This window comes from Meriones unguiculatus, chromosome X, assembly GCF_030254825.1.
Source record: "Meriones unguiculatus strain TT.TT164.6M chromosome X, Bangor_MerUng_6.1, whole genome shotgun sequence".
In the NCBI taxonomy this organism is placed as follows: Eukaryota; Metazoa; Chordata; class Mammalia; order Rodentia; family Muridae; genus Meriones; species Meriones unguiculatus.
The window spans coordinates 128,941,277-128,965,030 of NC_083369.1; the positions used below are offsets into that span (position 1 = coordinate 128,941,277).

At 40.7% G+C, this 23,754-nt stretch overlaps 1 pseudogene; it reads left to right on the forward strand.

Annotated features, from left to right (window-relative positions):
* The first annotated feature begins 8,563 nt into the window (after positions 1–8,563).
* On the forward strand, positions 8,564–9,074 carry LOC110542824 (large ribosomal subunit protein uL15-like; annotated as a pseudogene).
* Positions 9,075–23,754: the final 14,680 nt, after the last annotated feature.

Below are 23,754 nucleotides of genomic sequence, written 5' to 3' on the forward strand. Positions count from 1 at the left end.
GGATATAGGTCTATTTAGTTGATTTACCTGGTCCTGGTTCAGCTTTGGTAAGTCAAATCGATCAAGAAAATTGTCCATTTCATTTAGATTTTCAAATTTTGTGGCATATAGACTTTTGAAGTAAGTCCTAATGATTGTTTGGATTTCCTCAGTGTGTGTAGTTATATCCCCCTTTTCATTTCTGATTTTGTTGATTTGGGTGGTGTCTCTCTGCCTTTTAGTTAGCCTGGCTAAGGGTTTGTCGATCTTGTTGATTTTCTCAAAGAACCAGCTCTTGGTTTCATTGATTCTTTGAATTGTTTTATTTGTTTCCAATTGATTGATTTCAGCCCTGAGTTTGATTATTTCCAGCCGTCTACTCCTTCTTGGTGTGTCTGCTTCTTCTTTTTCTAGGGTTTTTAAGTGAGCCATTAGGGTGCTTGAATGAGCTGTCTTGAATTTTTCTTGAAGGCACTTAGTGCTATGAACTTTCCTCTTAGCACTGCTTTCATTGTGTCCCACAAGTTCGGGTATGTTGTGTCTTCATTTTCATTGATTTCTAGAAAGACTTTAATTTCTTTCTTTATTTCTTCCCTGACCCAGCTGTCATTTAGTAACAAGTTGTTCAGTTTCCATGTGTGTGTAGGCTTTTTGTTATTTCTGTTATTGTTGAGGTCCAGCTTTATTCCATGGTGATCAGACAAGATACATGGGATTATTTCAATCTTCTTGTATCTGTTGAGGCTCGCTTTGTGACCTACTATGTGGTCTATTTTGGAGAAGGTTCCATGAGGTGCTGAGAAGAAGGTAAATTCTTTTGTGTTTGGGTGTAAAGTTCTGTAAATGTCTGTTAGGTCCATTTGATTCATGACCTCTGTCAGAGACATTGTTTCTTTGTTTAATTTCTGTTTGGTTGACCTGTCCTTTGTTGAGAGTGGGGTGTTGAAGTCTCCCACTATTAATGTGTGTGGATCTATATGTGCTTTACATTTTATCAATGTTTCTTTCACAAATGTGGGTGCCCTTGTATTTGGGGCATAGATGTTCAGGATTGTGATGTCTTCCTGGTGGAATTTTCCCTTGATGAGTATGAAGTGTCCTTCCCCATCTCTTTTGATTAATTTTGGTTGAAAGTCTATTTTATCAGATATTAGAATGGCTACTCCTGCTTGCTTCTTGGGTCCGTTTGCTTGGAAAGTCGTCTTCCAACCCTTTACCCTCAGGTAATGTCTATCTTTGTGTCTTAGGTGTGTTTCTTGTATGCAACAGATTGCTGGGTTTTGTTTACATATCCATTCTGTTAATCTGTGTCTTTTTATTGGAGAGTTGAGTCCATTGATGTTGAGAGAGATTAATGACCAGTGGCTGTTAGATCTCTTGATTTTGATGTTGGCTGTGGTCATCAGGTTGTGTGCTTGGTTGCTTTTTGTTTTACTGAAATGAGGTTATTTATTTCCTGTGTTTTCTTGGATGTAGCTAGTTTTCCTGGGTTGTATTTTCCCTTTCAGTGTCTTCTGTAATGCTGGATTTGTTTGTAGGTATTGTTGAAATTTGTTTTTGTCATTGAATATCTTGTTTTCTCCATCTATGAGGACTGAGAGTTTTGCTGGGTATAGTAGCCTGGGCTGACATCTGTGTTCTCTTAGGGTCTGCATGATATCCGTCCAGGCCCTTCTGGCTTTCATAGTCTCTGTTGAAAAGTCAGGTGTGATTCTAATGGGTTTGCCATTATATGTTACTTGGCCTTTTTCCCTTGCAGCTTTTAGTATTTTTTCTTTGTTCTGTATACTTACTGTTTTGATTATTATGTGGTGGGAGGATTTTCTTTTCTGGTCAAATTTGTTGGGTGTGCTGTAGGCTTCATGTATTCTAATTGGCCTCTCCTTTAGCTTGGGGAAATTTTCTTCAATGATTTTGTTGAAAATATTTTCTAGGCCTTGGAGAAGGGAGTCTTCTTTTTCCTCTATACCTATTATTCTTAGGTTTTGTCTTTTCATATTGTCTTGCATTTCTTGGACGGTCTGTGTCAGGAATTTTTCGGATTTAACAATTTCTTTGACAGATACATCGATTTCTTCCATTGTATCTTCTACACCTGAGATTCTTTCTTCCATCTCTTTTAGTCTGTTGGTTATGCTTACCTCTGTAGTTCCTGTTTTCTTCCCTAGATTCTTCCTTTCCATTATTTCTTCCATTTGTGTTTTCTTTAATTTTTCCAATTCTATCTTCAGGTCTTGAGTTGTTTTGTTTACTTCCTTCACCTGTCTGATTGTACTTTCCTGTTTTTCTTTTAGTTCCTTCAACTCTGTTTCTATCATTTCATTCAGTGTTTTAAGCATTTCCTTTCTAAAGGCCATAAACTGTTTGGCTGCAGCTTCCTCTATTTCTTTACGGATGGCAATATTCTGTTTGAGTTTATCTTCCTCTATGTCTTTACGAATCTTATTTGTTTCCTCTGTTATCATCTTCATGAGCATACTTGTTAGGTCATATTCTTGGATTTCAGTTATGGTGGGGTGTCCAGGGCTACTTGCCCCTGGGTAACTGGGTTCTGGAGATGCCATATTGCTCTGTCTTTTGTTGCTTGAGCTTTTACGCTGGCCTCTACCCATTGTGTTATCTTAGGAGTTTGGGGTTATTTTCTGGTGGTTCCTGGGGATCCTGTGGTGGAGAGAATCCCCTTTGCAGAAAGCTGGTTTTTCCTGAAGGATGTCTTCTCAGCTTTTTGGGTATAGTCCCTGGATGGCTGGTGTTTTTTCAGGAGTTGCTCACCTCAGGGATATAGACCTGAGTGGTAACTGTGGTCTTTGTCGAGAGGGTTCTCCTCTCACCCAGGGAAGTCCTGAGGGCAGCTGCCCTGTTTCTGGGTTTCTTGTTGCAAATTTAATGATCCGCTGCTGTGACCCCGTTGGACATCAGGCGCGCCTCAACTGTTTGTGCTTGTGTCTGGAGCACAGCTGAGTGCTGGCGCCTCGGCCGCACTAGACTGCTAGACTTTTTCTAGGGAAGGATTGGGTGATTTAGATCAGTACAGTTTCCTTCCTTCCCCGTGGATTCTCTGGAGACACGGACTCCTAATGTCTTTTTTTGCCCTGGTGCACACTGCTCAGAGTCCGCCAGCTGGCTGGCCACAGAAATTTGCCTGTGCCTGGAGCACAGCTGTGTGATGGCGGCTCAGTCTCTGCCAGCTGTCTGGTGCGCAGAAACTGCCTGTGTCTGCCTTTGCGGCTTTTGGGAGCCTGAGTGCCTCCCTGAGCTGGGTAATTTTCCGGGGACCTTTTCAGGTTGTGGGTGAGCTGAGTGCTCTGAGATCAGACCCGCCGTTTCTATCTCCGGCGGCGAATCAGGCGCGCAGGCAGGCAGGGCTCTGTGCTGGAACCTGGGTCCCAGGCTCTGGCTCCGGGCTGGCTCCTGGGGTGCCCGTGGAACCCGCCCGAGTCTTTTCCAGGGGATGTCTGGGTGACCTAAGGCCTGTCCCAATCGTTTCCTGTACCCTGGGGTTATCTCTCGACTGAAAATTCTAGTCTCTGATAGTGTGGTGCCCAAGGTTCAGTCTGGGACCGTGACCAGAGACACTGGCTTGTGGCTCTGGGCTGGGGCTGGGGCTGGCGGCCAGCAGCCAAGTGTCTGGCGGAACCGGGATCTCTTCAGCGGTTTAGCCTGGTGAGTTAAAAGCTTATTGAATCCCCCACCGTGGGGTATCCTCTCACCTGGGAAACACAATGACTGTGTTTTATGGCCGAGAGTTCTGATTGCTGGTCACTGTGCTGATCCTGCTGTGCTGCTGCTCAGAATGAGAGTCCTCCCGGCGCCGCCATCTTGCCCCTCCATAAGTATTTTTTTAATTATGTTTCCCTTCCAAAGCAGGAACTTATTAGTTTGGTAGAATCCCATTTGCATACTTTTGCTGTTGGTATCATACATAAAAGTTCGTTACAAAAATGTTCATGGAGACTTTCTCCCAAGGCAGAACACTGGATTTAGGTTGTGTAGAAGATAGAATTCATATAGGATCTACACTTTTACCATAGAACATTAAGAACTAGTAATAGAGTAAGAAAGAGAGGAAGTGAAAAAATGAAGTAAGACAGTTGTGGGTAAAAATCCCAAGCTGGCAAGACCAAGGCAGAAGCACCCAGTCAGCATACATTGCTTTTGTGATTCTGTGAAACACTTTCCACCTTAAAAAGTTGATGCCAACAACAATACCTGTTGTTTGGGTTTGGATTGGAGGGTGGTGGTGAGAGGGCAATTTCTCCAGACAACTCTTCCCTTTTGGACAGCTCAATTTTCTTTCTTTTTTTTTTTTAAATTTTATTTTTCTTTTTAGTTACATTTTGTTAACTCTGTGTCCCAGCTGTATCCTGCTCCCTCATTCCCTCCCCAACCCCACACTCCCTCCCTGGTCTCCTCCCTGCCTCTTTCCAAGTCCACTGATAGGGGAAGACCTCCTCCCCTTTCATTTGACCCTGTTTTATCAGGTATCTTCAGGGCTGGCTGCAAAGTCCTCCTCTGTGACCTAACAGGATTGCTCCTCCCATGGGCGGGGAGGAGGTCAAACAGCCTGGCCTTGAGATCCTGTTAGAAATAGTCCTTGTTCCCCTTACTTTGGAAAACTACTTGGTTACTGAGCTACCACGGGCCACATCCGAGCAGAAGTTCTAGGTTATATCCATACATGGTCCTTGGTTGAATGTCAGTCTCAGAAAAGACCCTGTGCCCAGATATATTTGGTCCTTGTAGAGCTCCTATCCTTTCCATATCATAATAACTCCCCTTCTTTCATATGATTCCCTGCACTTTGCCGAGGGTTTGGTTATGAGTCTTAGTGTCTGCTTTGAAACACTGCTAGGTAGAGTCTTTCAGATGCCTTTTGCGGTAGACTCCTGTCATACGTTCAATGCACATCCCATTTGTCTTTCTAAATGAGGATTGATCATCTTCACCTGAGTCCACTTTCTTGATTATCTTCTTTAGGTGTGTAGATTTCATTATGTTTATCATATCTTGTAGGTCTATATAAGCGAGTATATACCATGTTTGTGTTTCTCCTTCTGGGATACTTCACTCAGAATGATCTTTTCTAGATACCACCATTTGCCTGCAAATTCCATGATTTCCTCTTTTTTGATTGCTGAGTAGTATTCTATTGTGTAAAAATACCACAATTTCTGTACCCATTCCTCCGTTGATGTACATCTGGGTTGTTTCCAAGTTTTGGCTATTACAAATAAAGCTGCTACAATCATGGTTGAACAAATGTCCTTGTTGTGTACTTGAGCCAATTTTGGGTATATACCTAGGAGTCTATATATCTGGGTCTTGAAGTAGCACTACTCCTAATTGTCTGAGAAAGCAGGAGATTGACTTCCAAAGTGGTTGTACCAGTTTACATTCCCACCAGCAATGGAGGAGGGTTCCCCTTTCACCACAACCTCTCCAGCATGTGTTGTCATTTGAGTTTTTGATCTTGGCCATTCTGATGGGTGTAAAATGAAATCTCAGGGTCGTTTTGATTTGCATTTCCCTAATGGCTAATGAGGTTGAGCATTTCTTTAAGTGTTTCTCTGCCATTTGATGTTCCTCTTTTGAAAATTCTGTTTAACTCCGTTCCCCATTTTTTAATTGGATTACTTGGTTTGTTGCTTTTCTGCTTCTTTAGTTCTTTATATATTCTGGATATTAGCCCTCTGTCAGATAAAGGGTTGGTGAAGATTCCCAATCTGTAGGCAGTAGTTTTGTTTTGATGAAGGTGTCTTTTGCTTTACAAAAGCTTTTCAGTTTCATGAGGTCCCATTTATTGATTTTTGCTCTTAGAGCCTGTGCTGTTGGTGTTTTGTTCAGGAAGTTGTCTCCTGTGCCAATTAGTTCTATGCTGTTCCCCACTTTTTTTTCCAACTGATTTAGAGTATCTGGTTTTATGTTGAGGTACTTGATCCACTTTGACTTTAGTTTTGTGCAGGGTGATAAATATGGATCTATTTTCATTTTTCTGCATGTAGACTTCCAGTTGGTCCAGCACCATTTGTTGAAGATACTGTATTTTTTCCACCACATAAACAAACTGAAGGAGAAAAACCACATGATCATCTCCTTAGATGCCAAAAATGCATTTGACAAAGTCTAACACCCATTCATGTTTAAAGTATTGGAGAGATCAGGGATACAAGGCACATACCTAAGGATAGTAAAGGCAATATACAGCAAGCCTATAGCCAACATCAGACTCAATGGAGAGAAACTTAAATCAATCCCACTGAAATCAGGGACAAAACAAGGGTGCCCATTGTCTCCATATCTCAACATAGTACTTGAAGTCCTAGCCAGAGCAACTAAAGGAGATCAAGGGGATACAAATCAGAAACGAAGAGGTCAAAGTATCACTATTTGCAGATGATATGATAGTATACATGAGCAACCCCAAAAATTCAAGCAGAGAACTCCTTCAGCTGATAAACACCTTCATCAAAGTGGCAGGATATAAAATCAACTCAAAAAAAATCAGAAGCCCTCCTGTATACCAAAGACACAAAGGCTGAGAAAGAAATTAAGGAAACAACACCCTTCACAATAGCCACTAATAACAAAGTATCTTGGGGTGACTCTAACCAAGCAAGTGAAAGACCTCTTTGAGAAAAACTTCAAGTCTCTCAAGAAAGAGATTGAAGAAGATATCAGAAGATGGAAAGATCTCCCATGCTCATGGGTTGGGAGGATGAACATAGTGAAAATGGCCATCCTGCCAAAAGCAATCTACAGATTCAATGCAATTCCCATCAAAATACCAACTCAATTCTTTACAGACCTTGAAAAAAAGATTCTCAGCTTCATATGGAGAAACAAAAAACCCAGAATCTCCAAAACGATACTGTACAACAACAGATCATCTGGAGGTATCTCCATCAGCGATGTCAAGCTGTACTTCAGGGCAACAGTAATAAAAACTGTATGGTATTGGCATAGAAACAGAAAGGAGGATCAATGGAACCACACAGAAGACCCAGAAATAAACCCACACACCTATGAATACTCGATATTTGACAGCTCAATTTTCTAACCAGTGCTGAGGTTGCTCTCATCTTTAAGTGCCACTATATACCAGAGTAATTTCTTTCTCAGAGATGGAGTAGCTTCTCTCATGAAGGGCTCTGCTCCTTTGAATGATTGCCTTTCTTGTTTTATAGCTTTTCTGGATTTCTAGTTTTCATTCAAACAGTTGCAGTATTTCTGGTAAAACATTTGAAGACATCATGATCAGTACTATAATACGAAAATATTATTTCAACGGACATAATATAAATTTCAAAGTTATTAATTGTTTATCACAGTGTAAGACAGTAAAAGACGTGAGTAGTTTACTCCTTCATGATGTCTGTGACCATTGCTTCAGAAGTCATATTTCTGGAATGGCCTGCAGTTGATTGTCCTCTTGATATTTGTGAAAAGATTTTTTGCTTCCTTGGAAATAATGCATAATTTTTTGAAGATCAAGTTAGGAGATTTCAAAGTGAAGGAACAAAACCCTTTAGTCAATAGATTTTTGTGAATATATCTCATCTTTTTAAACAACTTTTGTCAGACCTTGCAATAAACTCAATGATGTGCCTTGAGATCATTTAAAATTTGTAGTCAATCTACTGTCCTTCTGTGTATTCAGTCTGTTTAAATTTAGCACACCTTTAAAAAAACACTGTTACCATTCTCATTATGCGTTAGATTTCCCACATAATCAGCTCCTACAACCAAAGCTAAACACATAGCTTTAATTTTAAATTATGTACTCTTCCATACCCCTGACCCAGAACAATCTGTGTGTGTGGGGGGGTCGGTAGGGATGTGTGTGTGTGCTTGTGTGTGTGTGTGTGTATGTGTGTGTGTTGTAATAATGGTCTGCTGAAAGCAGTCAATGAATTGAAAAGCCATTTAATCAACAAATATCCACCTAGAATGTTGGAAACAACACGTGAATGTAGGTTGATAATATCTATGTGCAGTTTTGAGTTCTGTTCTGTATCAATGGCATTCAGTAAAGTAACTTTTTTCCCATGTAAATTCCTTTAAAGATTTCTGTGGAAAAAGGTTTCTTTCTCACACCATGTTTTCTGTGCTATTCAGTAAGTATAGAGCAAAGTTTTTTGCTAGGGACGGATAATAGGATCAGGTCTCTCTCTCTCTCTCTCTCTCTCACACACACACACACACACACACACACACACACACACACCACAGAAAGCAGAATAGACCACAATGTATAGACAATAGATAGCTTGAGGACATGGAGAAGAATTCACATTTGGGCTTGCTCCTGGTCCAAGCTATTCCAATAGGAAGACTCTTTTTCATTCTGTTATGTAACATTGTGACAAAAAAATTCACATAGCTCAAATTAAAAAGTAAAAGTGGATAATGCAACTTAAATTTCTTAGTTACAGAATAAAGACTGGAATGTCCAGGTATTTGCAGATAGAAGACCTGGAAAGAAGCTAGGGGAAGATAACAAATGGAAAAATGATTGTGCTTGATGGAAAGCCGTGGCTAGTATGGTTCAAAAATGGAAGCTTGCTCATTTCTTTCTGCAACTGCAATGCCATCCAGACTGAGGAAGACCCAGAAACCCTGGGGTCACATAAGCCACAGTCACAGCTGCATCAGTAAGCACCACAAACACCGAGGAGGCATGGGAATGCTGGAGGCATACATCACCACAAGATAAATTTTGACAAATATCATCCAGGTTACTTTGAGAAAGTTGGTATGAGGCATTACCACTTAAAAAAGAACCAGAGCTTCTGCCCAACTGTCACCCTGGAAAAATTGTGAACACTGGTCAGTGTGCAGACATGGGTCAATGCTGTAAAAAATAAGATTGGAGTTGCTCCCATCATTGTTGTTGTGCCATTGGGCTACTCAAAATTCTGGGGAATGACAAGCTCTCTAAACAGCCTGTCACCATGAATACCAAATTCTTCAGCAGAAGAGCTGAAGAGAAGATTAAGACTGTTAGAGGTGCCTGTGTCCTTGTGCTTTATGCAAGCCAGGGAGGTTTATTAAATGGTAACACTTCCCAAAATAAATTGAAGCTCCTTTTGAGGTAAATGCAGAAACATATGGACAAGAAGACTTACCATAAACTTAACATTTTGGTTCTCAGTTACTGAGTCCATAAGGAAGGAAAGTTCAAGGACTAGAAATGTAGCTGAGGTGGTAGAGTACTTGCCTAACATGTAGGAAACACCAAGTTGAATTCCCGGTATCATATAGAACTTGGCATTGTGACACATGTCAGTAATCACAGCACTCAAGAATCTACTTTGCAGGATAATCAGGAGTTCAAGGTCATATTTGGCTACATAGCAAGTTTTAGGCCATCAGAGGCTACGTGAGTCTCTCTCTCAAAGGAAAAAAAAAACAAGGGGAAAAAGATGGGAGACACAACACAGTGTAACATGCAACATTGTGTTAGGCATAAGGAATCTAGAGACCATGCAAAGTATGCAGGAAAGTATGCCTGATGACTGTGTTAATACCACAGTATCCTACCTGGGAATCATGAAAATCCACCAATTTTGGAATCTAGAGGAGGATGCAGAAACCAATCCTCCTGTCTCTACTGAATATAATAAAATACCAGGTTAACTAGAATTTATCCAACATTATAGGCTAAGAAACCTGACATCAAGTAACAATGCTAAAATGCTCTCCTGACAAGTTCAGAAATATGCAGCCAATTTTTAGCTTTAATCATGTAATCTTTCATAAAGCAGTTTTAGAATTAAGATAGATGTTTATAATGTCATTGTTTTATCATATATTTTGAGACAAGGTCTCATGAATCCCCCGACTAGCTTCATATATGTCTGAGGATGGCCTTGAACTTGTGATCCTCCTGGCTATACCTACCAAGTGCTGAGATTATAGATGTGCTTCACCAGCCTGATTTACATGTTATTGAGGGCTGTATGCACTTTATGGGATCACTCTACCAGCCAAAATATGTCACCAGACCTTCTCTTCCTTCCTTTTATGTTTTGTTTAGATTTCTTTTTATATTTGTGTGTATTTTGTGTGTACATTTGTGGGTGTGGTTATGGGCTGTGTCTACCACAGTGCCCATGTGGAGGACAACTTCAGCTGTTGCTCCTCACCATCTCCCTTATTTGAAGCAATCACTTTTTGGTTGTTGTTAAACATGTAAGACTAGCTAGCCCACAGGCTTCCAAGAATTCTCTTATATCCTTTCTTGACATATGAGTGTATTCCAGGAACACATGACTGTGTCTGGCATTATGTGGTTCTAGAGACCTTAACTTAGGTCCTCATATTTGCGTAGCAAGCATTTTACACCATGAGCCAGATCCTTAGGCTCCCTCTCCCCTTACAGTGGTTGCTTATACACAGGATAGCAAATGGAATGGGTTGGCTGGTAATAGCACTAACCAGTGCTTACCATCTACATCCCAGTTCAAAATAAAGTTGCTATAAACTCACACTCCCCACAGAATATATCCAATTCCAATACACAAAAACAAAACAAAACCAACCAGTCTAAGCCTGTTTTCTCCGAAAGCATGGAGAAGAGTTGGTGTGGTATTCCCTGTAGTTAGAGATTTTCTGAATCTTTTGATATTGGATCTGCCTGGACTCCAACAGTTTGTGATTTCCTGAGTAAGTGCATGGTCTATCAGATTATGATTCTTCTTAAGTGCCTTTAGGCTTTGAAAAATGTGATCCCATGCTACAGCCTTCGGCAGGAGAAGATATGTTCTAAATTCCAAGTTGTGCCCCTCCCTTAAGCCATTAGACCTTTCTTTTATTCACTTTTAAAATTAGTGTATGTGACAGGAGTATACAGTATAAAATTAGACTATATGACAGGCATGCAGGAGTCATAGCTTGAAGGCAACCCAGAAACCAAAAAGAAAAAAAGAAAGAAAGAAAAAGAATGAAAAAGAATAAAGAGGTAAGGGAAGGACAGACATTTGTCCTATTCATATCAAGGAATGGAACTAGAAACAAGAAACTTGGCCAGATCCTGAATCTTCCTCCCAGAAAAGGTCAGGATTAGTAGTCTCACATCTAAATTTACACATCATGCCATTTCTTTGTAGTTTTCATATAATTTTTTCTCCAATTTTTTATTTTTTAATATTAGTTACAGTTCGTTAAGTTTGTGTCCCTGCTGTATCCTGCTCCCTCTTTCCCTCCCAATCCCACCCTCCCTCCCTCATCTCCTCCCTGTCCCTTTCCAAGTCCACTGATAGGGGAGGACCTCCTCCCCTTTCATCTGATACTGGTTTATCAGGTATCTTCAGGACTGGCTGCAAAGTCCTCCTATGTGGCCTAGCAGGGCTGCTCCTCCTTCGGGGGGAAGGTGGGGGGGAGGAGGTCAAAGGGCCCACCATTGAGGTCATGTCAGAAACAGTCCCTGCTCCCCTTATTAGGGAACCCACTTGGATACAGAGCTACCAAGGGCTACTGAGCAGAGGTTCTAGGTTACATCCATACATGGTCCTTGTTTGGAGAAACAGTCTCAAAAAAGACCCTTGTGCCCAAATATATTTGGTCCTTGTGGAGCTCCTGTCCTCTCCAGGTCACATTAACTACCCCTCCTTTTTTTTTTTATGATTCCCTGCACTCTGCCGAAGGTTTGATTATGAGTCTTAATATCTGCTTTGATACACTGCTAGGTAGAGTCTTTCAGAAGCCCTCTGTGGTAGGCTCCTGTCCTGTTATTTGTTTGCTCTTACATCCAATGTCCATCCCATTTGTTTTTCTAAGTGAGGATTGATCATTGTACCCTGGGTCTTCTTTCTTGTTTATCTTCTTTAGGTGTATAGATTTCAGTGTGTTTATCCTATCTTATAGGTTTATGTAAGTGAGTATATACCATGTGTGTCTTTCTGCTTTTGTCATATCTCCCTCAGGATGATGGTTTCTAGGTCCCACCATTTGCCTGAAAAATTCTTGATTTCCTCATTTTCAATTGCTGAGTAGTATAATTTTTTTTTTTTTTTACACGGTGGGGAAATATTTCTTTTCTCTTAGTGTGGCTAAACTGGAAACAAATCCACTTTATTAATTTCTGTTAGTTTCAGAATACAAGATACTAAAGTGGTGGGTTAGGACCTAAGTGTCCAGTAATAATATCTCTTAAACTTTAACTGGCTACTGAAGTCTTTGGTTTTTTAACCTCCCCCTCCTCATAGTGTGTGAGTGTTTGTGTGTGTGTGTATATGCTTGTTCATGTGTGAATTTGTGAGTATTCATGCTACGGAATGCCTAAGGGATATCAGAGAGCAACAATGGGTATTACTCTTCTTCTTTCCTTTGTTTATGACATGCTCTTTTGTTGGTTGTTACTTTGTACAACAGGCTAAGTGGCCTACATGCTTCTGGGAATCCTGTCTCAGCCTCCAATCTCACTGTGAGGGTGCTGAGATTACAGATGCACTACCATGGTGGAATTTATGTGTTTTGGGCATCAGAGCTAAGGTCCTCACACTTGTGGGACAAGCACTTTACTCACCAAATTATGGATTTTTTTTTTACTCCTCAGTTCAACATTAATTTTGAATAGGCAGAACTAAGATTGTCCTGATAGTTATGAGTGATCCCTGAAACTAGGACATGTCAGCTATCAGCTTTCATCAGTGAGTCTTTTCTGTTTTCTTTCTATTTGGTTACTTTCGGTTATTTGGCAGCTCCCCATGTATGATCTGATCTAAGAAGAAGCTTCTTTCTTTAGGTACGTATTCTCTAATATTTATGGATTAATTATACCATCTGAAGTTCAGTCTACTCTATGAATCTTTAAGAAAATTTTCAGAGGAGATAAATGTACCCTAGCCAAAACTGGCCTGGCAGCAAATGTAGTGCTCCTAGGTATTTCCAACATGTTAACAATCTTGCCACCATTTCATGTTTAAGGCAAGGGTGTTCCTCTTAACAAAGAGGTCTTTCTCTTTGTTGGGTCTTGGTTTACAATGAATAAATACAACATTGATTGGATAAGAGCTGTTTTTCCTTGAAAACTTTAAAAAATTATTAGGAATTTATTACAGTTTATTCACTTTGTATTCTGACTGTGACTCCCTCACTCTTCTCTTTCCAATCCTTCCCTCCTTCCCTCTTCTCCCCTATGCCCCTCCCCTAGTACACAGATAGTGGAGGTCCTTCTCCCTTTCCCTCTGACACTAGCCTATCAGGTCTCATCAGGATTGACTGCATTGTCTTCCTCTGTGGCCTGGCAAGGCTGCACTCCTCAGGGAGAGGTGATCAGAGAGCCTACCACTGAGTTTATTGCAGAGAGAGCCTCTGTTTGCCATACAAGGGAACCCACTTGGAGACTGAGTCTACGGGCTACATCTGAGAAGAGGTTTTAGGTCCTCTCCATGCTTGGTCCTTGGTTGGGGTATCAGTATCTACAGGACACTTAGGGCCAAGTTTTTTTTTGGATCTTTTGGTCTCCTTTTGGAGCTCCTGTCCTCTCTAGGTTTTTCACATCTCCCTTCTTCCATAAGATTCCATGCATTCTCCCCACAGTTTGTCAATGATTCTTACCCTTTGCTTCTATACCTTGATTAGTAGTCTTTCAGAGGCCCTCTGTGGTAGGCTCCTGTCCTGTTCCAGGTCTTCTCCTGTTTCCAATGTCTACTGAATTTGCCCCTCTGAATGAGGATTGAGAATCTTCGCTAGGGTATTCCTTGTTTAGTTCTTGAGGAGTGTAGATTTTAGTATGTTTAGCCTGTATTATATATCTAATAACCTAATAACCACTTCTGAGTGAGTGTATACCATGTGTGTCTTTCTGCTTCTGGGTTACCTCACTCAAGATGATCTTTTCTAGTTCTCACCATTTGCCTGAAAATTCCCTTGTTTTTAATAGCTGTGTAGTATTCCATTGTGTAAATGTACCACAATTTCTGTATTCATTCCTCCTTTAAGGGACATCTAGGTTGTTTCCAGCTTCTGGCTATTATGAATAGAACTGCTACTAACATGGTTGAAGAAATGTTCTTGTTGTATACTTGAGGATATTTTGAATATATGCCTAAGAGTTGTATAGCTGGATCTTGAGTTAGCACTATTCCTAGTTTTCTGAGAAATAGCCAGATTGATTTCCAAAGTGGTTGTGCAAGTTTACATTCTCACCAGCAATGGATGAGGGTTCCCCTTTCTCCACAATCTCTCCAGCATGTGTTGTCATTTGAGTTTTTGATCTCAGTCATTTTAATGGGTATAAGGTGAAATATCTGGGTCGTTTTGATTTGCATCTCCCTGATGATTAAGGATATTGAACATTTCTTTAAGTGTTTCTCTGCCATTCGATATTCCTCTATCGAAAATTCTGTTTAGCTCTGTACCATATTTTTAATTGGATTACTTGGTTTATTGGTATTTAACTTTTTAAGTCCTTTATATATTCTGGATATTAGCCCTCTGTCAGATACAGGGTTGATGAAGATCCTTTCCTAATCTGTAAGCAGTCATTTTGTTTTAATGACAGTGTCTTTTGCTTTACAGAATCCTTTCAGTTTCATGAGGTCCCATTTATTGAATGTGCTCTTAGAGCCTGTGCTGTTGGTGTTCTGTTCAGGAAGTTGTCTCCTATGCAAGTGAGTCCAAGACTGTTCCCCATTTTTTCTTCGAACCGGTTTGATGTGTCTGGTTTATGGTGAGATCTTTGATCCACTTGGACTTAATTTTATGTGAGTATATTAGCATTTTTCTACATGTAGACATCCAGTTTGACCCCCACCATTTGTTGAAGATCCTATTTTTTTCCATTGTATTGTCTTGGCTTTTTTATTGAAAATCAAGTATCCATAGGTATGTGAGTTTATTTCTGGGTTTTCTATTCAATTCCACTTATCCTCCAGACTGTTTCTCTGCCAATACCATGCAATTTTTATTACTGTGGCTCTATAGTACAGCTTGAGGTCAAGGATGGAAATACCTCCAGAAGATCTGCTAATATACAGGATTATTTTAGCAATTCTGGTTTTGTGTGTGTGTGTGTGTGTGTGTTTCCATATGAATTTGAGAATTTTTTTTCAAGTTTTTTAAAGAATTGTGTTGGTAACTTGATGCCAATTGCATTTAATCTCTAGATTGCTTTTGGCAAGGTGGCCATTTTCACTATATTTATCCTACCAATCCATGAGCATGGGACATCTTCCCATCTTCTGATATCTTGTTCAATTTCTTTCTTCGGAGACTTGAAGTTGTTTTTTTTTTTTTTTTTTTTTTTTTTTTTTCAAACATGTCTTTAACTTGTGTGATTAGAGTCACACCAAGGTACTTTATGTTATTTGTGGCTATTGTAAAGGGTGCTGTTTCCCTAATTTCTTCCATAGCCCTTTTGTATACAGGAGGGCTACTGATTTTATTTTTGAGTTACTTTTTTTATCCAGCCACTTTGCTGAAGGTGTTTATCAGCTGAAGGAGTTCTCTGGTAGATTTTGGGGGCTCACTCATGCTTACTATCATATCATCTGCAAAAAGTAATACTTTGACTTCTTTCATTCCAATTTGTATTCCCTTGATCTCCTTTAGTTGACTTATTGATCTAGTTAGGACTTCAAGTACTATGTTGGAGAGGTAAGTAGAGAGTGTGCAGCCTTGCCTCTTCCCTGATTTCAGTAGGACTGGTTAAATTTTCTCTCCATTTAATTTGATGTTGGCTTTTGGTTTGCTCTATATTGCCTTTACTATGGTTATGTATGTACCTTATATGCCTGATCTCTCCAAAACTTTAAAAATGAATTGGTGCTGGATTTTGAAAGCAAACTTTTCATTCTACCTGAATAATATTACCTTTCTGATTAACATAAATAATAAGATGCCTGCAAGTTAATTAGGAGTCTCAAGAGAAACTGATGCAATAGGATGTAGAGTTAAGAGATGGGTGTGTGTGACTATTGAGGTTCAAGTCTGAAGGTCATCAGGCTGAAAACTATTTCCCAGAGAGGCCAATAATTTGATCTGTTTACACGTTCAAGTTATAATGTCTACCCACCCTATGGAGGGCAATCCGCTTTATCCAAAGTACAGCAGTTTAAAGTTTAACAAAGCTTAAATGTTAACTTCATCCAAAAACACCTTCAGAGAGGTTTGATCACAAATCTGGGCATTGTGGCTCAGACAAATTAACATATAAAACTAATCATTGAAATATTTTCTTTTCTACTGCTCTTCTAGGTCCATATCTTATTTTCTCCATACTATTCTTTTCAAATCTGATTTATTATTATTTAAAATTTTCAGTAAGTATACAAAATAACAATTTAATTATGACAGTTTCACATATTTATAACATTGTGCTTTGCTTATGTTCATGCTGCAATTTTCCTCCTTTGTGCTTTTTTCTTACTGTTGGTGGCCTTCCTCTCTCCAAACAATCTTCCTGCTTCGATGCCGTATATATGCATACAAGCATACATATTTATATTAATCTAGACTCCTCATATGATTCTATTTGTGAAAAATGTGTTATGTTCCTTCCCTTATCCTCTCCTGTCCCCAATCCGCACCCTTTTAAATTCCCTACATCTCCCTATATAGTTCCCCTTCATGGAGAAATGATGCTTATCAGCTTGTTCTCTATGGCTTGCTCAACATGTTCTCTTATACAACCCAGGCCCATGTTCCCAGAGGTGGTACCATCTGAACTGGCCCTTCCTTGTCAATCATTAATCAAGGAAATGCACCAACAGACATAAATCTTGTGTAATCATTTTCTCTTCGTATATATGACTAGGTTTGTGTAGAGTTGACATAAACCAACCAGCCCAGTCAGTTAACATTGCCATAAAAACACCTTTGGGCCCTTAAAATACCCCTATGTTTTGCTTTCATTGGTGACAAATTAGTGCACTTCTTCAGTGACATGTTATTATTCACCTGGGAATTTAGTAGTTTCAATTTTATGTCTTTTAAGCCTCAATAGTTATTACATTTTCTTTGACACACCTTATATTTGAATGTTGCATTGTACTGATGTTTTAACTCTTCAGTATTTACCAAATTCACTCCGAATGCTATTAACCTCATTCTAACTCTTATTTCCTACTTTGACTGTGGTCAGTTTTCCTTAACTGGTTTCCATAGTACTTATTTTCTGCCTTAAACTTCCTTCATGGAGTGGGAAACTGATTTGGGGTTTAAAATTTTTCATTTCAAAGTGTGTATGAGTGTTTTGCATGCATGTATGTCTGTTCAACTTGTGCATGCCTGGTAATGGTAAGAAGAAGGTATTGGTATTCCTGGAATCGGAATTACAGATGGTTTGTGAGCTGCCATGTATGTGTGCCAGGAATTATAGCTTAGTTCTTTGTAAAAGCAGCCAGTGCTTGTAACTGCTAAGTCATTCTTGGTGTATGTGCTGCTTAGTTTTTGCCAACTTGACACAAGCTACAGTCATCTGGGAAGAGGGAACCTCAGTTGAAGCATTGCCTTCATAAGACTGATCTATGGGGTTGCCTGTAAAGCATTTTCTTAATTAATGGTTGATGTGGGAGGGCCCAACCCACTGTGGGCTGTACCACCCTGGACAGCTGGTCTTGGGGTATATACAAAAGCAAATTGAACAAACACCAAAGAGGAAGCCAATAAGTAGTGTTTCTCCTTGGTCTTTAATTCAGTAACTGTTTCAGATTCTTGTCCTGACCTCCTTCAACGATGGACTGTGATGTGGAACTGTAAGCCAGACAAACCCTTTCTTCCACCAGGTTGTTTTTCAGTCAGTGTTTTGTCACAACAACAGAAAGTAACTAATACAGTCTGTTTGTGAGGACTCTACCAGTGGGTGCCACCATCCCATGGGTTGATGTTTTTAGCCTGAACGAAAAGGAGAAATGAATAGAGCATCAACAGTCATTCATCTGCTTCTTGATCAAGATGTAAAGTAACCAGAAATTGGACACCCCTGTTGCCACACCTTCCCTGCCATTACTTTACATGATTTGCATGCTCAAATTGCGGAACAAAACAAACTCTTTATCATCCATTAACTTGTCAGGTGTTTGTCACAGTAATGAGAAAGGTAAATAACATAAGTGTATTGTTGTATTAGGCAAGGTCCTCACAAGCTCACATGGTCCACAACATTTAGGATAACTTCAGGAAACAAAGAGTTTAACTAATAATGTTTGGGTGAGATGAAGAACACTATTCTAGTGCATGAAGTAATACCACCCATACACCAGAAGAGACAAGGATGAGAAGTTAGTGAGAATGAGAGCTTAGCGCAGACCCTTTTGGAGGAAGTGGGAGTTTTTGCAACAGCTAGCTCCTGGATGGGGCAACGTTATAGAGAGGCACACATGGGAACAAAAGCACCTTCACCATTCTGTTCTGATTTTACCCCAATATCCAGAAACTCTGTTCTCCTATGTCTTCAAGAATACACAGCTCAGCCTCTCAGGGGCAGTGGGACATAAGGAAAATGGTAGAAAGTGAATCTGATTTAAAAAAAAAAAGTGAATATCAGCATAGGCATCATTCCAAAACCTTCGTCTCTTGGTTTTCTTTTCTTTTGTTTCTTTTTTTTTTAATGAGTCCTCACTAAGCATCTCTCTCCAATGATATCTCATGGGAAGTCATTGTTTTACCCTTATCCAGATGTCAGGAGCTAGTCCATGAATTTAACTGGCAAGTTTTCCTTTCCCCTTCTCTTGAAACTGGGCATCCTGGAAGTGACTCTTGATTACCTTGTGCCTGCTATGTGTCTCTTGGCCACAGGTAAAATAAAACTACACTGGGATCAATCTTGAATCAAGGTGGGGACCTAGCTTTGAAAACTAACTTTGTCCACTGTTCTAGGGCATCCAGAGGACTTTTTCCACTAGACAGTCTTTTGCTGCCACCTTCTGGCAGCCTGGCGCCACATTCCAGACTCCTTGGTATGTGAATGAAATGACACTTCCCATTGCAGAGGCTGTGACAGGGAGACCTTGGTAAACAGGATAGAACTCTACCTTTGTCACAGACAGACAGGTCCAGGTGGCCTGTGTCTCATGTTATTAACAAAGCAGAAAAGGCCAGCATCAATGCAGAATCCCAAACTGAATATATGAAATGTTATAAAATTGACAATGTTTTGTGTGATGACAGAGTGCTAAGGATGAAAAATTCTATATCTGACTTCTTAAGAAGAGTTGTGATCAAAACTCAAGCATGTTAAAAAATCATATAAAATTATGAGTGGATGGGGTGTAGCTCAGTGAAAGAGTACTTGCCTAGCACGTAAGGACCTGTGTATAATTCCTTATACAGTAAATAAAGAAAAAAACATAACTTCTGATTATGTGTATAATATGTGGATGATTTCTAAATGAATTTTTTAATTTAGATTTGGTTTCCTTTTCTAAGATATCTAATGCATATGCAAATATTAAATAATAAATGCATAACGTTTCTAGTCCCAAGCATTTTGGGACCTCAAAATTGAAATTCAAGTGGTAGAATAAAATTAATTGTTTTTTTTTTAAATAGAATATTTTTGAAAAATTAATTTTAAGTTAACATGCAAAATGATACAAAGTAAAGATGACATTCCCTTGACAAAAATGATGGTTTTCATACATATATTTTCATACATATGTTCTATATTTTGCTCCAATTTGTTCCTCCTATCCCGTCCTCCCTACCTTTCTCTTGCTGATCTTCTTCCTTCTTTGAAATGTTCCTATCTTCTGCTTCTATGTCATGTGAATTCCACCATCTTCTCTTCTTACTCCCAACATCTCTTCTCTTCAGGAACACACAACACACAGATTTAACCTTGGATTCTGCACATGAAAGAAAATGTGATATTTGTCTGAATCTGGCTTATTTTTCTTGATTGACATAATGAGTTTCAGTTCAAATGTTATGGTTTCACTCTTTTATATCTGAAAAAAAATTAATTATATGTATACAGGACAGGCTTGTGGTAAGTAACTGCTCTTCAATGTACAATCCTCCTGCTGTAACCTTGCATATAGCTGGGAGTGCAGGCCTGTATGATCAGGTTTACCTATGCATATATATATATATATATTTGCCTTGAAATTATAGTGACCCTCCCACTACATTCCCCACAGTGCTGGGATTAAAGGTGTGAGTTGTCACAGCTGGCCATTCTTGATTTTTAATTACCAAACCTTTAACATTAGTTTCATTCTATCACTATAGTTACAATAAAATGTTGAAACACCACCTATGGCTATCTGTATGTTTTTCCACTGAATTCTCTCTACAATATAAAACAAATGGAGTGTATTTCTCTGCCACATTTGAGTGGTTTTCCAAAGAAAAAGAATTGACTTACAGGCTATTTAATTTATTTTTCTGTATCAAAACACATACAATGTGAATGTAGCAAGTTAACCATTTGTTTTATATTGCTTTGTTTATTTTGAGCAAGGCTCTTATATTCATGTTAGACTGTACTCAAACTGGAAGCAAACTTTTTGCTTTAACTCTGGTGGGCTGCATTCCAGGTGTGAGTCACCATATTCAGGTTTTAAAATCCATTTAATTCACATTCTGTGCAACCATCACTATTACCATTTACATAAATTTGAAAAATTACTTATTATCTCAAGCTGAAATTGCCTACTGTTCTTGTCTCTCAGCCCCTGTCTGGGAATATGCCTATTTTAGGTATGTGACATAAATAGAATCTTGTAATAATTTTCCTTTTATAACCCTAATTATTTTACTAAGCAGAATAGCCCAGCAGCTCATCCATGTGCCTGGATTTCATTCTTTCTTTGTGGCTGAGAGATATTCTAACATGAATAAAAATGTGAAGAAACACAGCCAAATACGGAGAGACCCAAGATGGTAGCACCAATCACTCAGGGTATCTAAGCAGCAGATCAGCAGTGAGAGCAAGGTAACCACCAGGCCATATTGTCGACCCTGTATTTCTCAGCTGAGAGGATAAATCACGGGGATATCATTTTTAGGCCACCCTGCTCATCCTGGGAAAAATTCCAGGGCTCCTGCTCAAAACCATCATCTTGGACCACAGCTTTAGGCCACCTGCCCAATCCCATTATCTGTGGATATCTTCCTGGGATAAACCCTAGGCTACTGGCCAAAACCCACCATCTGTGGGTAGCTTCTTTGGGATCAAAGCCCAGTGGCTTAGATATTGGGTGCTCACTCTCATTGCTTATGGAGTGAGTAAATACCACCCTGTACTGAGGGTGAGGCTTCAAACCTGGGCGCCTACTCTCACAGTCCTGTGTATACCTTCTGGATAATAGTAGTTCCGGGTTCCAAACCTGGGAGACCACACTCAACATCCTGTGGACACTTTTCTGGTCTCAGCAGCGAGTGGCACTGACTCTCACCATCCGGTGAAGTGGATACATTTTGGTACTGTGGAGGAGGTGCACCTCCATTCTACCTGCTCCCCACCTGCCTGGCTCACCTGGGTCAGAATAAGCCAACACAGAACAAACAATGAGCACAGCAGAGCTGAGCTAGGCAAGGAACCCAGGTTCCAATTCCCCACCATCTTATGGAAGCCTGTGGGACACTGGAGAAGGTTTAGGCACAGAGATCTATCTGCCAGCACCTGGGCAACCTGGCTTACCAAGGCCAGAATCAGAGATCCTAGCACAGACAGAGAACCAAGCGGAGCTGTGCTAGGCACCTGGCCCAAGTTCCGTTCTCCTCCACAAGGAGGCCTGTGGAGCACTGAGGAGCTCTAGGCACGAAGATCTTTCAGGCTGCTTCCCAACAGCCCAACAGCCCAACAACCCAAGTTGGAAACAATGAGCCCAGCACACCCACTGAACCCAGCAGAGCTGAGCAAAGTATGAGACCCAAATCCCATGCTCCATCATCTGAAGAAAGCCTGTGGGACACTGGAACAACTCTAAACCCAGAGATCTTTCGACCTGTGCAACAGCTACCTGGTATACCTATGTCACAAACAGTGAGCAAGCCGAGTCAGTGAATCCAGGGAGACTACTTGAGAATCCAGAGACAGGCGTACCCAGTCTGAAGGACAGGCTCTAGGAAAAATCAGTCAAGCCACCAAAAAAACAAAACAAAACAAAACAAAACAAACAAAAAAACAAAAAACAAAAACAAATGGATAGAGGCTGAAGGAAGAAGATAGGCAACAAAAACCAGGACATCATGGCTTCACCAGAAATTCCAAAAATCAACAGACATTCTATTGCAGCTGAAACATAAAAAAAAAATGATCCTAAATCTATAATTATGCAGTTCTTCAAGGCACATAAAGAAGAAATGAACAAAAAATAGGAAATGAACAAAAATATAGAGGTCATTATGGAAACAAAGGAATCCACATTCAAACAGAAGAAGGAAATGGTAGAAGATGTGAAAACAGAATTAGAATCATTAAAGAAAACAAAAACAGGGGCAAGATGGCGGCACCGGGAGGACTCTCATTCTGAGCAGCAGCAGCAGGATCAGCACAGTGACCAGTAATCAGAACTCACGGCCATAAAACACAGTCATTGTGTTTCGCATGTGAGAGGATACCCCACGGTGGGGGATTCAATCAGCTTTTAACTCACCCGGCTAAACCATGGAAGAGATCCCAGTTCCTCCAGACGCTTGTCTACCGGCTGCTGGCCGCCAGCCCCAGCCCCAGCCCCAGCCCAGAGCCACAAGCCAGTGTCTCTGGTCACAGTCCCAGACTGAACCGTGTGCACCACACTATCAGAGACTGGAATTTTCAGTCGAGAGATAACCCCAGGGTACAGGAAACAATTGGGACAGGCCTTAGGTCACCCAGACATCCCCTGGAAAAGACTCGGGTTCCACGGGCACCCCAGGACCCAGCCTGGAGCCAGAGCCGGGAACCCAGGTTCTGGCACAGGGCCCTGCCTGCGTGCGCGCCTGACTCGCTGCCTGAGATAGAACTGTGGGCACCAGGGCACCAGCGAATGAGTTTCACTGTCCTGAGCAAACACACAGAAAGGGAAACAGGTGGTCTGATCTCAGAGCACTCAGCTGACACCGCCAGCCTGAAAAGGCCCCCGGAAAATTACCCAGCTTAGGGAGGCACCCAGGCTCCCAAAGGCTGCAAAGGCAGACACAGGCAGTTTCTGCGCACCAGACAGCTGGCAGAGACTGAGCCGCCATCACTTAGCTGTGCTCCAGGCACAGGCAGTTTCTGCGGCCAGCCAGCTGGCGGACACTGAGCAGTGTGCACCAGGGCAAAAAAGACACTGGGAGTCCGTGTCTCCAGAGAATCCACAGGGAAGGAAGGAAACTGTACTGACATAAATCACACAATCATTCCCTAGAAAAAGTCTAGCAGACTAGTGGGGCCAAGGCGCCATCACTCAGCTGTGCTCCAGACACAGGCACAACCAGTTGCTGCTCGCCTGATGTCCAACTGGGTCACAGCAGCTGATCATTAAATATAAAACAAGAAAAGCAGAAACAGGGCAGCTGCCCTCAGGACTTCCCTGGGTGAGAGGAGAACCCTCTCGACTAACAAAGACCACAGTTACCACTCAGGTCTATATCCCTGAGGTGAGCAACTCCTGGAGAAACACCAGCCATCCAGGGACTATACCCAAAAAGCTGAGAAGACATCCTTCAGGAAAAACCACCTTTCTGCAAAGGGGATTCTCTCCATCACAGGATCCCCAGGAACCACAAGAAAATAACCCCAAACACCTAAGATAGCACAATGGGTAGAGGCCAGTGTAAAAGCTCAAGCAACAAAAGACAGAGCAATATGGCATCTCCAGAACCCAGTTACCCAGGGGCAAGTAGCCCTGGACACCCCGG